Source organism: Tenrec ecaudatus, chromosome 9 (genome assembly GCF_050624435.1).
Source record: "Tenrec ecaudatus isolate mTenEca1 chromosome 9, mTenEca1.hap1, whole genome shotgun sequence".
Classification (NCBI taxonomy): domain Eukaryota; kingdom Metazoa; phylum Chordata; class Mammalia; order Afrosoricida; family Tenrecidae; genus Tenrec; species Tenrec ecaudatus.
Genome location: NC_134538.1, coordinates 103,168,834 through 103,184,762, shown reverse-complemented (window position 1 = coordinate 103,184,762; position 15,929 = coordinate 103,168,834). Strand labels below are relative to the sequence as shown.

Genomic DNA, 15,929 nt, shown 5'->3' with positions numbered 1-15,929 from the left:
TATACTCTTAAAGACGAAGTCTAAAGTGTGTTAGCCTAAAACACGTCAAACCTAAGTGATATATATATATATAATAACACTCTTTCCTCTGCCTATCTTACTCTTTCTTACCTGTTAATTAAAGCCAAGTTCATGCCTAAAGTAAGCCCAAACTCATATACCTAGTCTAATGACTCATAGTTCACACTGTCTCTCAACAGGGCCTAGAATCTGTCTCACACGATTTATTTCAAATTCTCATATTTGCAATTGTGCTTTACAAGAGCCCTAGTGGTGTAAAGGTTAAGTACTTACCTGGTTGTGGATGAAAACTTTGGTGGTTGGAACTCACCAAGGACTCCTTCAAAGAAGAACCCTGGAGATACGGTCACATTAAACATTCAACCTAGGAAACCCTGTGAGGCACGTCTACTCTACCATATGGGATCACCTGGGGTTGAAAATGTCACCAACAACAAAAGATGTTTTATACTCCTCACGCCCAAATCCTACCACAACCCAATGGTCCTTGTCTCGAGGGTCTTCCAGTTGTAACAGAAATGTGCCTCTCTTTTATCCCACACCTTATTAATATCTTGCCCATTTTTTGTAATTGGTCAAGACATTGGACGTCAAGAAACTGTAATAATCACTATCACAATTGACATAATAATTACTAACCCCTTCTAGCCCATTATCATTGACAAAACCAAAAAAAGACCAAAAAGCGTAGAGTAGATGCTAACCCATAGCGACCCTATAGGACAGGGAGAACTGCCCCTTTGAGTTTCTGAAATTGTAACTCTTTATGGGTGTAGAAACCCCCATTTTTCTCCCCAGAAGTAGCTGTTGGTTTCGAACTGCTGACCTTTCAGTTAGCAGCCAAACATGTAACCACTAAGCCACCAATGCTCCTCACCATTGAGAAAACATTGTTTACTCATACTTTCTCATACTAACTCTATTTACATAATAAATAGAAAATAGGTATTCCATTTAACAGATGAAAAAATTAAGCTTAAAGGAGTTAATATACTTATCTTTTACATTTTATAAAACAAAAGATCATGAATAAGATCGCCTTTCACCAGTTGTCTCTGAGGAAGCTAAATACTACAAAATTTCTGATGTGAAAACTGGTTCTACAACTGCTAAATACCTAGAGATCCTTGACATCTGGACTGGACATGAGTTGAAGCGATGCAGGTTTACAGACTGGCACGTTAAGAAGTTAAGGATCTTTTTTTAAATCTAGTGATCAGTCTAGCAGTGCATTGCACGGTGGTGGCTTGTGACACTGGAAGCTATGCCACACTGGTGTTTCAAATCCCGACCCCGTCTCCCGTGTGGCACGGGCTTCAGTGAAGTTTCCAGACAAAGCCTGATTAGGAAGAAGGGACAGACAGCCCACTTCTGAGGGCTTAGCACCGGAGGCCCCATGGAGAGCAGGGAGCACTGTCTGCTGCCGTGCAGAAAGGGGAGCTTTTTGAGGAGGGAAAGTACTCCAACTCGAGTCAACCTTACTGCCCTGACTGGTGCAAAGTCCTGGAGAACGTCCCTGGCTGATGGGGACAGCTCAAAATGAAAAGAAATAGCTTCACCTGTTAATAATCAGAACACTGAATGTACGAAGTATGAATCTTAGAAAACTAGAAATGGACTTGTATGAGCCATTTTGAGTTACATGACCATCTAGTTTCCTATGTTGGGAATGACAAATTGAATTGGAATGGTGTCATATTCATCTTCAAACAGGCTATTTCAGGACCTATCTTAGAGCACAATTCTGTCTGTATAGCATAAGACCTGTATACCTACAATTCTGTCTGTATAGCATAAGACCTGTATACCTAGAAGACTCATTGGCAGACTGTTATTCAAATTTACCCACCAACCACTAAAACCAACAGTGAAGAATTCTACCAAGTTCTTCAGTCTGAAATTGATCAAACATGAAATCAATATGCAGTGATAATTACTGATCATTGAAATGCAAAAGTTGAAAATGGGGAGGAAAGATCAGTGGAGAATATGGCTTTGGTGATAGAAACAACACTGAAGATCAGGGATTCCACAACAGTTTTTTACATGACTAAAGACGAATTCACTGCAAACACCCTGTCTTATCAACATAAACCTAGATGATACAAGTGGGCCTCACAGATGGAAAACACTGAAGTCAAATGGACTACACCTCTGGGAAGAGAAAATGGAGAAATTTAATATCATCAGCCAAAACAAGGCCTGGGACAAACTGTAAAACAGATTATCCATTGCTTGTATTAAAATTCAATTGAAGCCAAAGAAAATTAACACAAGCCCATGAGAGCCAAAATATGATCTTGAGTATATCCCATCTGAATTAGAGACCACCTCAAGAACAGAGTTGACACATTGAACATTAATGACCAAAATCCTCACGAATTTTGGATGACATCAAGGACATCATATGAAGAAACAAAGAACCATTAAGAAGACAAGATAGAAAAGAAAAGGCCAAAGTTGTGTCAGAAGAGACGCAGCAACTTGATTTTGAAGAAATCATGTAGCAGAAGAATTGAACAGAAAATTCCAAAGGGCAATGCCTGAAGCCAAAGTATTATAATAAAATGTGCAAGATGTGGAGTTATAAAAGCAAAATAGAAGAACAGAGTAAGCACATATCACACTGAAATGACTGAAGAAGAAAAATATATCAAGCCCAGAGTTTTCATATTGAAGGATGTTATGGGAAAAATATTGAAAGATCATAATAAGATAGAGGAATACACACAGTGTCACAGTGCAAAAGGGTATTGGTCAATGTTTCAAGAAGTAGCATATGACCAAGACCTGATGGTCTTGAAGGAAGAAATGTAAGCTGTCTTGAAGGTACTGCCAAAAACAAGGCTACAGAAATTGACAGAAACCAATAGAGATGTGTCAACAAGCCAGTGCAGCACAGGAGTCACTTACTCATCTGTGCCAAGACATTTGGAAGGCAGCTACCTATCTGGCCAATGAACTGGATGAGAGCTACATTTATACCTATTCCAAAAACAGCGGCTCCATAGAATGCAGGAATGATGAAACAATATCATTAATATTACATGTAAGTAAATTATTCTGGATTTCATTCAAAGATCGTTTCAGTGATAGATCATTTCATTAGATAGAAGATGGCTGAGAGTAGAGAACACCACAAAGATGTTTTATTGATTATGCCAAGGCATTTGACTGTATGGGCCTTAACAAAATATGGCATCGTTGTGAAGAATGATAATTCCAAAACACTTATTTGTATTCAGGTAGAACCTATGTCAAGAGGCAATCATTGGAATAGGATAAAATGAGACTGAATAAACAAAATATTACAGCCTAGAAAACCTTTGTGGGCGGTCATGGTACTGCTGTGAGGTGCCGGTGACTCAGAGGTACCCAACAACAGCAATGCATTGGGGTGCCATCGGTCATAGGGAGCACAGCACCCACAAGGCTCGAGATAGATCCAGCATCGGGAAAAAATGATTCTGTAGCTAAAACCAGGACTATGCTACCTTCTTTCTCAATATTAGTTTCTTATTTTTTCCTTTACTCTTGCCAAATTTCTTCTTTGTATAACCAGTTCCTGAGTTTCCATATGATTGAACCAACAACACTATGTGCTCATCTCTAATCCAATCATGTGGGTGAAAAGTGGGAAATATGCTCCATCATTGGCCATGTGCCATGTGTCTTGTCTCCAGAGACTCCAACAGTGAAGTCGAAGACCCTCCATCCCTCGTCCTGCAGAAGGAAGAGTGGAATGTGGTTTCTTAAAAAGGGGCAGCAGACTGAGGAGATCAAACAGCAAATACATAATAATCACATCTTAGTGTCTATGTTCTTGCATTAGTTCCTCTACCGAACTACTCACTGTTGCGTATACACATCCTCTTGTTGCTGTGCGTTTGTGCTTGCTCTTTTCCATCCTTAGGATGAGATTCTGCATTTCCTTCTCAAGGTCCTGTTCTAGTTGCCACCATCCCCCAAGCTACAGTTCTAATGAAATGTCAGCAAACATCTGCTGCCCTTTCTTTCCTGTCTGTCTACACCATCACTGTCACAAGTTAACTCTGCTCTGCGCTCTTTGACTCTCCATAGTTTGCTGCAAAGAATTCATCTTTCCGATGGAACTATTTATGTACAGTTGTCATTTATCTACCCCAATTCCAAACTCTTTTGAATTAAAGCATCTCTTTTACCTTTTTGTGTTTTCCATAATACCAACCCTATACCTTCCCCTACCAGACATTCGACTTCATGTGCTCCATTATATTGAATAGAAGAATTATTATTAAAAGGGGGCAATTCAGGTTGGGTGAGGACGCCCAACATGAAACTAAAATAGATAAACACAGAGGGGAAAATTGGGATTGCATTCGTTCACCACGAGACCTTCAAAGAGGACAAGAGTAGCCGTTGCTGTTGTCACCGTTTCCCCTTCCACGGCACACTGCGCCTTTGAAGTGAACGCTCTGTTTGCCCCGTTGAGGCGATTCATCTATTTGAGGGAATAGTCAATGCAAAGTTATGAGATTTCTGGTGAAGTGCTATTCAACTTTGCTCTCCAGAGATTCAAATTCTTTTCACCAACCTGGTGTTTCAACAGCTTGAAAAATGAAGCAAAGAACTCTGTCTGTCTAGACTGACCAGAAAGTAAAAACAAGGGGTACTTTGAAATCTGTGAATCTGACCACAACTGAGAGTTGTACTTAGTCCAAGTAGCTGGAAAGTCAGTTTCTTGGATTAGACAAATGCTTCCCTTAAGACTCTCAAACTGCTAACTTTCTTCTTTCATAATTAATAGAAAATTATTACACTGACAGACAAGGGACTTTATATTTAAGTCAATGGGAAAACTTGACTTTGGAACTGGGGAAAATAATTTAGGCCCCCAAAGAGTTGCTAACGCCAAAATAAAATCAAACAAATGTGCTAATGATCTTCCCGGAGTATTGGACTGTAATGGAGGTCGATGTATTCCCATATGGAAAATATATCCGTTCTCTCTGGACTGGGGATTGGACGTTAGGATAAGAAAATACTCAAATGAAGTCAGCAAAATGAATCAGAAGATCTCATTTCCACTTTCTAGAGAATGACAGTACTGCCGAGACAGATCATTACCATTTCAAGAAGCCAGATCTCTGTGCTACAAGGATCCGTGGTAAGGTGGGGGGTCCTGATTTTCATCACAGAGTTTGCCCTCACTCTGCTAACTTGCGGAATTGGCAGAAGGGTGGAGAGAATGAGAGCTGCCTTCCAGGGGCAGGACTGCCTTGATGCTCATTCTCGTATGCATCCCGTCATAGAGCCAGCCAGTATCTACTTTCACCAGTACATTCTCGGAGAAAGGCTGGCAAGTACAGGCAGGCCCCAAGCTATCGGACTTAAGGACAGCGCGTCCTCACCCTGTAGTGCTATGTAAATCTGCCACGTTTGGAAATGGAGGAGCCATCTCCACTCACAGCACCGTCACTTGCTGTACTTGCAACTTTTCAGTCATGGAAAAGGCTTCATTTTATTTTTTTCACTAAAGTAAAGCTCAATCAGAACATTATGTGCTCTTCCAACTTACCAACAAATTCCACTCAAAGACCCAAGGGCCAGGTTAGGAATAGATCTAATTCATATTTTCAAAATGAGTATTCTAACAGAGCTAATAATCGGGGCAAGAGCCTTGCAGTGTGAGTATTATTGGCAAGGTCAAGGGACAGGTAGGAAGCTAACTCTCAATTGAAGCGGAATCATCAAAGTAGAGCATGTGTGAGCATGCAGTATGAGATGAAGGATGCACCTGTAGACACATCTGTACCAGAGTAGCCAAAACTGCCCAAGAAGGAACTCCATTCCATAGATGAGACACTTCTGTGTCTATACATGGATTCTGAAGCAAAAGACCTGCGGTGTTGAAACTACTTTTGAAATTTTAATAGATAAGTAAAGAGAAACTGAGGTACATTTATGGATTGTACCCTTGTTTTCACCTGTGTTCCAGAGCAGCCTAGTCATCGCCATATGTTCTCTCAACTAGCATTACGTATTCTTAGCTCCAAGCCTTGGTTCTATTTTTTGCTGCTTCCATTTCACCCATCGAGGCATCTCCGTCCTGCACAGCCCATTTCAAGCAACTGAGAGACAAAGTGTACCTCATTGAGACAGACTAGGATTTGGAGCCTCAAGAACTTAGAACCCTGGTGGTGTGGTGGTAACACATTGGGCTGCAGTCCAGCCTTTCTGCTGGGAAAAGATGAAGTTTTCTACTCCCGTAAAGACTTAGAGCCTCGGAAATCCCCAGGGGCAGTTGTCCTCTGTCCTATAGGGTTGCCATGAGCTGGAGTTGACTCAATGGCAGTGAGTATAATTTAGTAGCTCTGTGATTTTCAGCGACTTACTGAACCTCTTGAACTTCAATTTCCTCATCAATAATAACAATAAAATGTTCTTTAAATGCAATTAGTAATTAAAGTATCAACATTAACTGGGGATGACAATTTTGTTATCAACAGCTGAGGAAATAGAAGTACAAGGGATGAAAGAAGTAGTACAAGATTTCTCCTAAAGAAATACCCAAGGTTTCTCACCAGGATTTGAACCTGAGAAGTATTGTGCCAAGAACTTGTGCATTTGACCATATGCTGATACACCCTTACGTTGGGTTATAATGAATTGTATTTATGACCATCTGGTGGCTTTTTGTTGTTATTGTTTTTGGTTTGGTTTTGGTATAGATTAATGATGTTGTTATTTAAATTACTAACTGTCCTATTATTTTTCAAGAAATGCTAGTGCCGTCTTTAAAGTGGATCGGGGAAATGCATAAACTGTGGATATACAAATAGATCTTGAGCTAGCACTCAGTTGTAAGTTCTAACTTAAGAACCATTAGGTTTTACACTGTGACTGTGCTCAATACTTGCATTCATGAAGTGATCACGGAAGATGTGGGTGCTCTAATGTGGTGAAGAAATCAGAAAGGGTGCCCAGTTATCAGAAAGAATAGCCTGTGGGATTTTAAAGACTTGCCATAAAACAAGTAGCCATTTTAGTGAAGTGTAAGCTAACTCCACAAAGAAGCACACCAGTCAGTGTGATCAAAGGAATATTAAAAATAAAATCCAAGATCAGATGAGGGAGACTAGATAAGAGTTTAAATTCTGAGCACCCAGTTTGCAGAAGACAATGGATAATTAAAATCCATTTATAGAGTCCCCACATGAACTAAGCCTACACTGAATTCCCTCAGTCTGTTGACCAAGGATGTAAGTAGTCTTGTCTCCAGACAGTTGGCAATGGAAAGGGAATCAGTGCAGATATGTTTAAAGTTGAACCATCTTACCATTTATTTTTCTTTTTGACCCATTTTTAACTTGTTCTAGTTTTAATTACTTTCTGCTATCTTTTGAATTGAGGTTTGTTTATGTGTCTTCATCTGGTGGTAGTTGTGGTGGTTTCTTTTTCTAAAAATTAATTTCTTTATATGAAATGCAGTATAGGTAAATATATAAAGACAGCAACTAGATTGAAAGTTTCTTTGGTTATTTCTTAGGGAGGGTCTGGGAAATTGGGAGCTAATATGAATGGATAAAATGTTATAAAATTGGTTGCGGTGATGAGTGTGCAATTCTCTTTAATATATGTAGACCACTGAATTGTATGACATATGAATTATATGTCAATAAAACTTAAAAAGAGAAAGAAATTAAAGAGCACAAAAACCAAAACAAAACACACTGTCATCAAGTCGATATTGACTTGCACTGACCGTACTGCTCCTGTGAGTTGCCTAGACTCTCACTCTGAGGGCGTCAAAAGCCGTGGGGGGACGGTAGTTGCACATTGGGCTTTGATTTACAAGGTCAGCAGTTTGAAACCGCCAGTGCTCTGGGAGGGATACAGAGCACAAAATAGGTATTTCATTTAGTTTAGATCCTGAAAATTATTACTTTGTGGGTTGTGAGTGACATAAAACTTAATTATTCCAAAAGAAAGTCTCTTAGCTTTTATAAATAAATGCTTAGGCCCTGGATTATGGAGGCATGCTGGCTTCAGCTGCTCCTCAATGTAGGTTTCAAACTATTGACCATTATCCATTTTTTATACCTGCTTTCCTTATTGACTCATTCTCAAGCTTCGTACAGTAGGACCAGGTGGCTTCAGTTCTGTATGAGCCTAGCACCCAGTCCAGCAGAGGAGAAAGGGCCCACTTCCCTGATAAAGGGAGACACACGTCCCGGTGTGCCTGGAGAATCTCATTCATATCCGACGTCCCTGATTAGTTGTCAATTTCACTTTCTTTTAATCTCAGAAGTATCTTGATTTAGACATGAGAGTAGGAAGTCATCCTACTAGCAGTAGAAAACAAAAAGACTGGAAAGGTCTCCTTGGCCTTTACCTAACACACCAGGTCTACCCCTACACCTTCAGGAGCCATTTGGCTAAGAGGGAGCGATGATGGGTCTCTCAAAGAAGAATGGGGTGTTAGGATTCCAAGAAGTGGGGCAGGGGAGGCTGGTGGCCCAAACCACGAGTGTCCATTAGAGTTCTTCTTATTTTAAACAGCTTGGCTATAAACTGAGGACGTGTGGCAAGCATGAGTTTAACTTATGGCTCTGTTGCTTCCTCTGGTTCTAGAGCAGCGCTCCTCAACCTTCCTAAGGCCGTCACCCTTTCACGCAGCTCCTCATGTTGTGCTGACACCCAACCATCACATTATTTTCATTGCTACTTCATAACTGTAAGCTTGCTACTATCATGAATGGGGCGACCCCTGTGAAAGGGTTGCTTGACCCCTCCTGTAAGACCCATTTCCCTTACGCAGAAGACGAGATAATAGTGTCTGCCTAAGGAATCATTATCATTAAAATTTTGAAATTGAATCAGATTTGTGATCCACAAATAGTAGCAACCATTGAGAACATATACCTTTTAGAACTGTTTGAAGATGAGTATTAAATGTTTAAAGGAAAAAATGTGTATGTATAATTTACACATTGGGTGTGCACATACGGATAGTTAACTATGCGCCATGGAGGTACAATGGTTAAGTACTCAGTTGTTAATCTAAAGATGAGCAGCTCAAACCATCAGCTGCTCTGTAGGAGAGAGATGTGAATCTTCTGGAAAGATCTACTACCTTGTACACCACACGGAGCAGGTCTACTGTACCGTAGGGGGTTGTGATGAGTCAGCAAGGACTCAGTGGCTTTGGTTTTAATCCCAAAAAATTTGGAATCCGATTGGGAAGAGAACTCATAAATATACGGATGTATAGTCTACTTATGGGATACCCAAAGTAGAGATTGAGGACTGCCATACTCTTAAATAGAATAGCTCTTTTAAAAGTAGAAAAAAAATTGTGAGAGGCTCAACTAAAGTGCACGAGGAGGAAGTGTTCGCTTGAATATTCCTCATCTTTTGAAGAACAGGAATCCTCTTACTAAACTCCTCTTTGAAGAACAGGAGATATTTCAGGAACTTGGGACCTATGAGAATCAGGCCTTGAAGTATATGTGGATTTTACACATAAGGAAGAAGAGAGCTATTGGAGACTAAAGAAATGACATGGACTTCACATCTGAGTACACAAGGGAAGAGAGTCCAACTCCACACCAGGCCAGTGCCAATTGCACATGGCAGAAGTCAGACATGCCCAACTCTCCCACCTTCTGTACCATCCTCTGACTGCGACTGTCTTCTGTATGGCATGCTAGTTCTCTGGTGAGTTCCATAATCTCTTGCAATGGCCTCACAAACTCACTGGCAATACTTATGGTTATGGAGTTATTACAGAAGCCAACAGGTTGCACGTCAAGATCAGAAATGTGAGCGGTGCCTTGTCTTACCCATGCTTTCAGTCCTTTGCCTCAGTCACATGGCCCATTGGCCTCTGTCTTGCTCAGGTCTCAGGTAAGCATTCAAAACTCCTATAAACCTGATCAATGCCCAAAGCGCACCCTCCGCTGCAAGCCACCTTCTTGCCCGAAGGCACTTAGCTTTACTCATTTAGTGGGCCCGGCAACTGCTGCTATGTCTCATGGTTTTTGCTGCCATGGCCTCTCCCCAGTGGTATCAGCTTCTGCTGCTTCTCCACCCGAGGATCTTGGACGTACTCTGTTCGTGACGCTTCTCACTGCTCATCAGAGTTTTCCCTGTTCTTGCTGCTGAGAAACATTGGGATGGCAAAACTGACCAACCCCTGAATTCAAGTCCTCTTTGCCTGCTGCCACTCAGTCATTTGGCAAGAACTACAAAGAACGTGTACAGAAAAGTCATCCTTTACTACAGAGGCCTTAAAGATCCCTAGTGGCAGAGTGAGTTAAGAATTGGGTTGGCTAACCATAGCGTCAGCAATTCAAACCCACCGGCTGATCTATGGGAGAAAGATGAGGCTTTCCACTCCTATAAAGATTTACAGCCCTGGGAACCCATAGGGTCAACTCTATCCTGTCCCATAGGGTCCCTATGAGTTAGACTCCACTTCCTGGCAATGAAGGTGAGAGTCTTAAAACACTGCAGGCTCAGCCCTAGCCCAGAGCCTTGGTGGTGGCCTTGCTTGTCCCGAGGAATCTTCGTGGTATCCACTTGGCTTGATCCCTTCTTTCCTTGAGATGATTTTGGTTGGTTGCTTGCTTGCTTGGTTTCATTTTCCCACCCAAATACCACCTTTTTTGGTAAGGTCCTCTCTGGCTCCAGTGTGACACCCCTGCCTTCTTCTCGCCCCTCTGTTGCTCTTGTCAGCACTGGCAGCCGGCTAGCACACGATATCCGTGTTTGTTTTACTCATCATCCGTTCCTTGCTCCCCCTAGACACAAGCTCTATGGGCAGCAATTCCTGTTTCGTTTACTGCTGTATGTTTAGCACCCAGTGTCATGCTTGGCACGTATTAGGTGCTCAAACTTTGTAAAAGGAAGGGAGACTGAGAGGCTGGAATAGAGAGCAACATAAACCAAAGACAAGTAGAAATGGCTGGTTTGTGCCTGGAGTGTGTTGCTTGGTCACTTTAGTCCCTCAGTAAGAGTTAATTCATCCGACTGTTCTCCTGCCTTCCTGGAAGGATCCATGACTTTCTGAGAAAAGCTGAGGAGATGGGTACCAAGAAGAAATGAAAAGAAAAGGGAGCAAGGGAAGTGATTTTGTGACATCACACTCATATCGGGCAGTGTCAGGCACAGTTCAGTTTAGGGCTGCTCCTTCTGAGCAATATCGAAGAATTAATTTGGAGATCGGTAGTGGTGGCCCTTTGCTGAGCTCCTCTGGAAAAGGGGAGGGATTAAAGGTTCTAAGGGAGAGAATTAGGAATTCATTATAATTATGAGAATTGTAACTAACAAGCCTGCCCACCCTCCAACATTGTGTTAGTCTGGGTAGACTAGAGAAACAAATTCATAGACACTCATGTGTGTATAGGAAAGAGTAATTGTATATTAAGAAAACATCCCAGCCCAGTCCAGATCAAGTCCATAAATCCAATATTAGCCCATATGCCCAGTACCAATCTGTAAATTCCTCTTCAGACTCACGAAACACATGCAGTAATGCCAAATGCAGGAAGATCACAAGCCAGTAGGTGGCAAGTCTTGTGGATCCAGTGGCAGTATAGGCATCTCAGCACTGGCAGGGGTCTCCATGTGGATCCGTCAGCTCCAGGGCTCTAGTGTAGCTCCATGTGTCTTGTTAACAGGAATGTCTTACAGGGAGTCAGCATGTGTCCCACCTCCAGGGAGCTATTTATTTCCGGAGCACCTCCAAATGAGATCATCAATCTGTGACCTGATTGACAGGCTAAACTCCACCCCTTCACTCTTAATAGGGAAGACTTAATAGTCAAATTGACAATAGATTAAGAGACTACCACAAGTGACATTGGTGAAGTTCTCCCCCAAGTCCTGCCTGGACTTCCTTGAGTCAGGCAATATTCTCTCCCTTGTCTCTGTCCTCCCTGCCCCCAGTCTAATTCACATCAATTCCATTCAGTACAGCTTTAGCCCATACATTTTATATGCACGATCAACTATAACTATAAACTGCTTAAAAATCCTCTGTCTGGCTTCCTCTCTCTTTTTGAATATTTTCTTTCATTTCCTCCCATTTGCGATGCCTTGGGTGACATCCCGTCAGGAAGTAAACTTTCCAAGTGGAGTCGTGTTAGAGCCGTAGGAGAGAACTGATGTGGCCTGGAGTGCTAACAGGAGTGCTCTGTAGGATGAGAAATGTATGTTTTCTTTGCCCCGGCCAGAATTTTCTAGACCAGAAAGTGAAGGCTTTTTAAATATTAGCATGTAGTATATTTAACAAAGTGCTTACTGAAAATCCCACAAAATATGTCTTCCCTGCATATTTTAAAGGCACAGAGGCGCTCACCTTGGTTTGTGTAAGCCTTCAGTGGCGCATGTTATACTTTATTTTGGCTGCTGGGATACGTATTGGGAGGGCGGCTCCTTGGACTCCCGGCGAAGTTGGCAAGCTACACACGAGATTAGTCGAAGGATCGAGTGCCTGGGGCAAGCTCTGCGCAGGAGCGCTCCGTGTCTGCTGTATGAACACATGTCTGCGTTTGCCCTCTAATTCATCACACCCACTAGCACCCGAGCCCCCCGAGGCTGGGCTCTCATCATCTGGCCTGGAATATGGCAAGAGCGTGCATTCGCACTGACCCCGTGCCCCGTTCCTTTCTTAAGCCAAAAATTATTCCATCCATCCTACCACTCGTGATAGTCCACATGAGAATTGAGGATGTGTTCTGGTTTAGTTAGCTGCGACTCTTCTTTGCGGCACGTAATTGTGCGTCTCCAAACTGTGGCATGTTAGACTTCTAGTCATTGGGGAATTGCTTTGTGCCTCTCCTTTTGGCAGCCACAAGATGCCCTTGTGAGTCAAGAAGAACGGAGTAAACTGGCCTGCTCTTTGCCTTGACTCGGTGCCCTCCCTGAGCCAGACACCCCAGTCTTACACAAGGCGGTGAGCAAAGGGGCTTCTGGTTTCTCATGCAAAACCAGGGGCAGGACAACATCGATGCTGGCCTGCCTCCCAGTTGCTCTTACACCAGGCGTTTGCAGGTCCTGCGGGAAGCTGAAAAGTGAGAACCCCGGGACCTTATAAAACACCAGCCCTTCCCTTCACAGAAAGCCGCCCTGCATCGCCGCCGAGGGTTCTGGTGGCAAGCAGCAGACCCCATCGCAGTGGGATTTATAGAAGGAAATCTGGTGCTCAGAGAATCAGCAGGAGGTAGAAGGAATGGACTGAGAGGGGCAGCAACTATGCGAGTCCAGACACTTGACTTTTCTGAACAATCTAGCCAGGAGGGTGGGTACCGTTGCAACAACTGCCCCCAATAAATCCTAGCTCTCCCCAGTTTTGCCTCCCAATTGGGAAGGGCTAATGTCATGGTCTGTATTCTGGTTGCTAGGATACGAAGAGGAGAAAAGTGCTTGCCCTTGAGCTTCAGGCTAGGGAAGTAGGGCCTCACAGCTCACCAATGCAGCCATCCTAAACAGGAGACAGAAAGGAGTTTTTATATTACGTTACCAAACAATGACAAGTGTCCCACTGCAGTTTCTTTCAAAACAGTCTCACATTTGGGAGGCCAGCAGAGTAGGTCAGCCATCAGAGGACTGTGGCATTTTAAAATTGCCTGTGATGGCTTGGTCCTGCACCAGGGGATGGAAACACCCTTGCAGAGTGTATCTTAAAGGTCAGGCGTTGTGCCCTGTGCGTAGAAGGGCTTGCAGCGTAGTATGCCAGTACTCCTCTTCGACCTTCACAAATCTTGAGGAGGAAGGACAGTGCTCACTGAAGGACTTCTTTTTCCAGCTAGGAGGGAGGGAGCAGCAGTTGGAGATAGTAGAGAGTCCAGGATAAATAAAATAATGTGTCTTAAATATGCCACTGTTTGATCAGGGGCTCCAGTGGGAAGAGAATGCTTTGAAAATGATGGCGGCTTGTGTGCAAATGTGCTGGACACCCTGGAGGACTGTGTGGAGTGTGATAAGACACCTGAGCGCCCCCGGTAGAAGTCTGTGTGTTTTTTTAAAGAAGAATGTCTGGCATACAGAAGGCATTTAAAACTTCTTACTCATAAAATATATTTATACTTGAGCCAGTTGGAAGGTGATTTTTATCCCCATCAACAACAAAGAATCTTGTTAAAAATAGTCCAGTTCTAGTTAAGAAATGTGAGCACAGAAGATCAATGTAAAGAATCAGAGTTGTAGTAAATAAGGTTTATCTAATGTAATGTGTGTGTGCGTGCGTATACATATGCCATTGCTTGTAATGGGCCCCATGGACTGACAGGTAATTAAAATCTACCACTAGTTTCATCTCTTATGTGAACCTGAGTATAAGAAACCATACATGGGTGGTAATTTTTTTTAATTCCCTCCAATTGCAGAGGAAATGTAACTGGGTGGGAACTGGTAACACAAGTCGTAGATCAGTAGTCTAGTGGGTCTCCATAAATCCTTTTCTCCAGGGCTATTTAACTGTTTTGAAAATGGTTTCAACAGAAGTAATTCCGATTGCACCAGAAAGGAAACCAGAGTCTTAAAGAAAAATATATTCTTTGCTGAGCAAGGCTAACATATCAGTGTGCAGAAAAACAACCCAGTCTCTTGTTTGATTTCCTTAACAAATCCACTGAAACACTTCCTTCATGTCTGAAAAGCCTGAGACAAAGATTCTGTGGCCACTGGAAACGGGTGCCTCCACCTGGCGTGTGCCCACGTTAAGAGGACGGGCCGCTTTTCCTTTCTCTTTCCTGAATGTGCTCTCCCTCAGTCACAGGATCTCATCACGCGACTTCGTACATGTTACGCCTCAGTGAATATTTGTTGCTAGAAGGAATGTTTGCAAGCAAATTGTAGCCGGAGTGGGTTTTCTATTTAAAGTACTGGATAGCCCGCCATCTTTCCTCATAATTCTGTGCATAAAATACCAAATCTAGCCCTTTTTACAGCAGTGCTTTTGATAGACTTATTATTTTTCTAATTAAGCAGCAAGTATCACTTACTGTCATGATGTTGCTTCTTTGCCTTGAAATAAAACACCTTATGTTATCCATTGCACCTCATCCCCCCAAGATGTGTGATAAACCCTGCCTTCTATGCCTGGGGTAAGAGTTCTGTTTGGGAATAAGTTGGTTTGTTATGTTAATGAAGCAGGATTGGCCTAGGGTATGTCTTAATAGTCTTGAGTGTGCACTCCGAATTTGGACTTTGAGTGCCCCAAACTATGAGAAACGAAGTTTCTGTGCGATAAAGCCACGACTTCTGATCCAGCAGCACTAGATCGTTCAGACACCAAACGCGCCAGGTTAGCACTTGATGGTGCCTCGTGCTGCCAGAGTGTCAGACATTTGGGGAAACCACCTTCCGTCCTGAAAATGAGCTTAGGAAGACACATCCAGTCCTGACGCTCCCCTGTTGTGTTCACAGTAGACTTTGCAAGGATGTTTATTGTGGGCGCGAGAAGTAATATAATTATATGAAAATAAGGGTTTAGATGTGTTATTTATAACAACAGTTTTAAAGTGTATCCATTTAGAAAACTGAGCACTCAGTGTTTTCTTCAGATATGTAAATGAAAACTTTTGTCTCATACACATGACCTCGTATTCTTTCCCGTGTGTATATTTCCCCTTCTTTCTTTCAGTGCTGATGTAATGGGATTGATCCTACAGTCTACACACAGAACATTAAAAGTTTAATATTTAAATTGCAATGCTATACTTTATATGTCCATATTTTTAAGTTGATTCTCCTTCTAAAAATCATTTAATATAGTCAGAACTTTTGGGGTTGGTTTCGAGACTTCAATGCTTATCTGGGTATTTAAGTATGGGCTTAGACTGCCCTCTAAGTGATTGGTGCTAAGATTTGAGTTGATAACATTTCAGAAATTGATAGTGATGGGAACGTGATATCTCAGG

General features: G+C 42.4%; 1 protein-coding gene across 2 annotated transcripts in view; it reads left to right on the top strand.

The window, feature by feature from the left end:
- DYNC1I1 (dynein cytoplasmic 1 intermediate chain 1) overlaps window positions 1-15,929 on the top strand; it is a 351,049-nt gene that overhangs the window by 190,771 nt on the left and 144,349 nt on the right. The gene's annotated exons all lie outside the window — the stretch shown is intronic.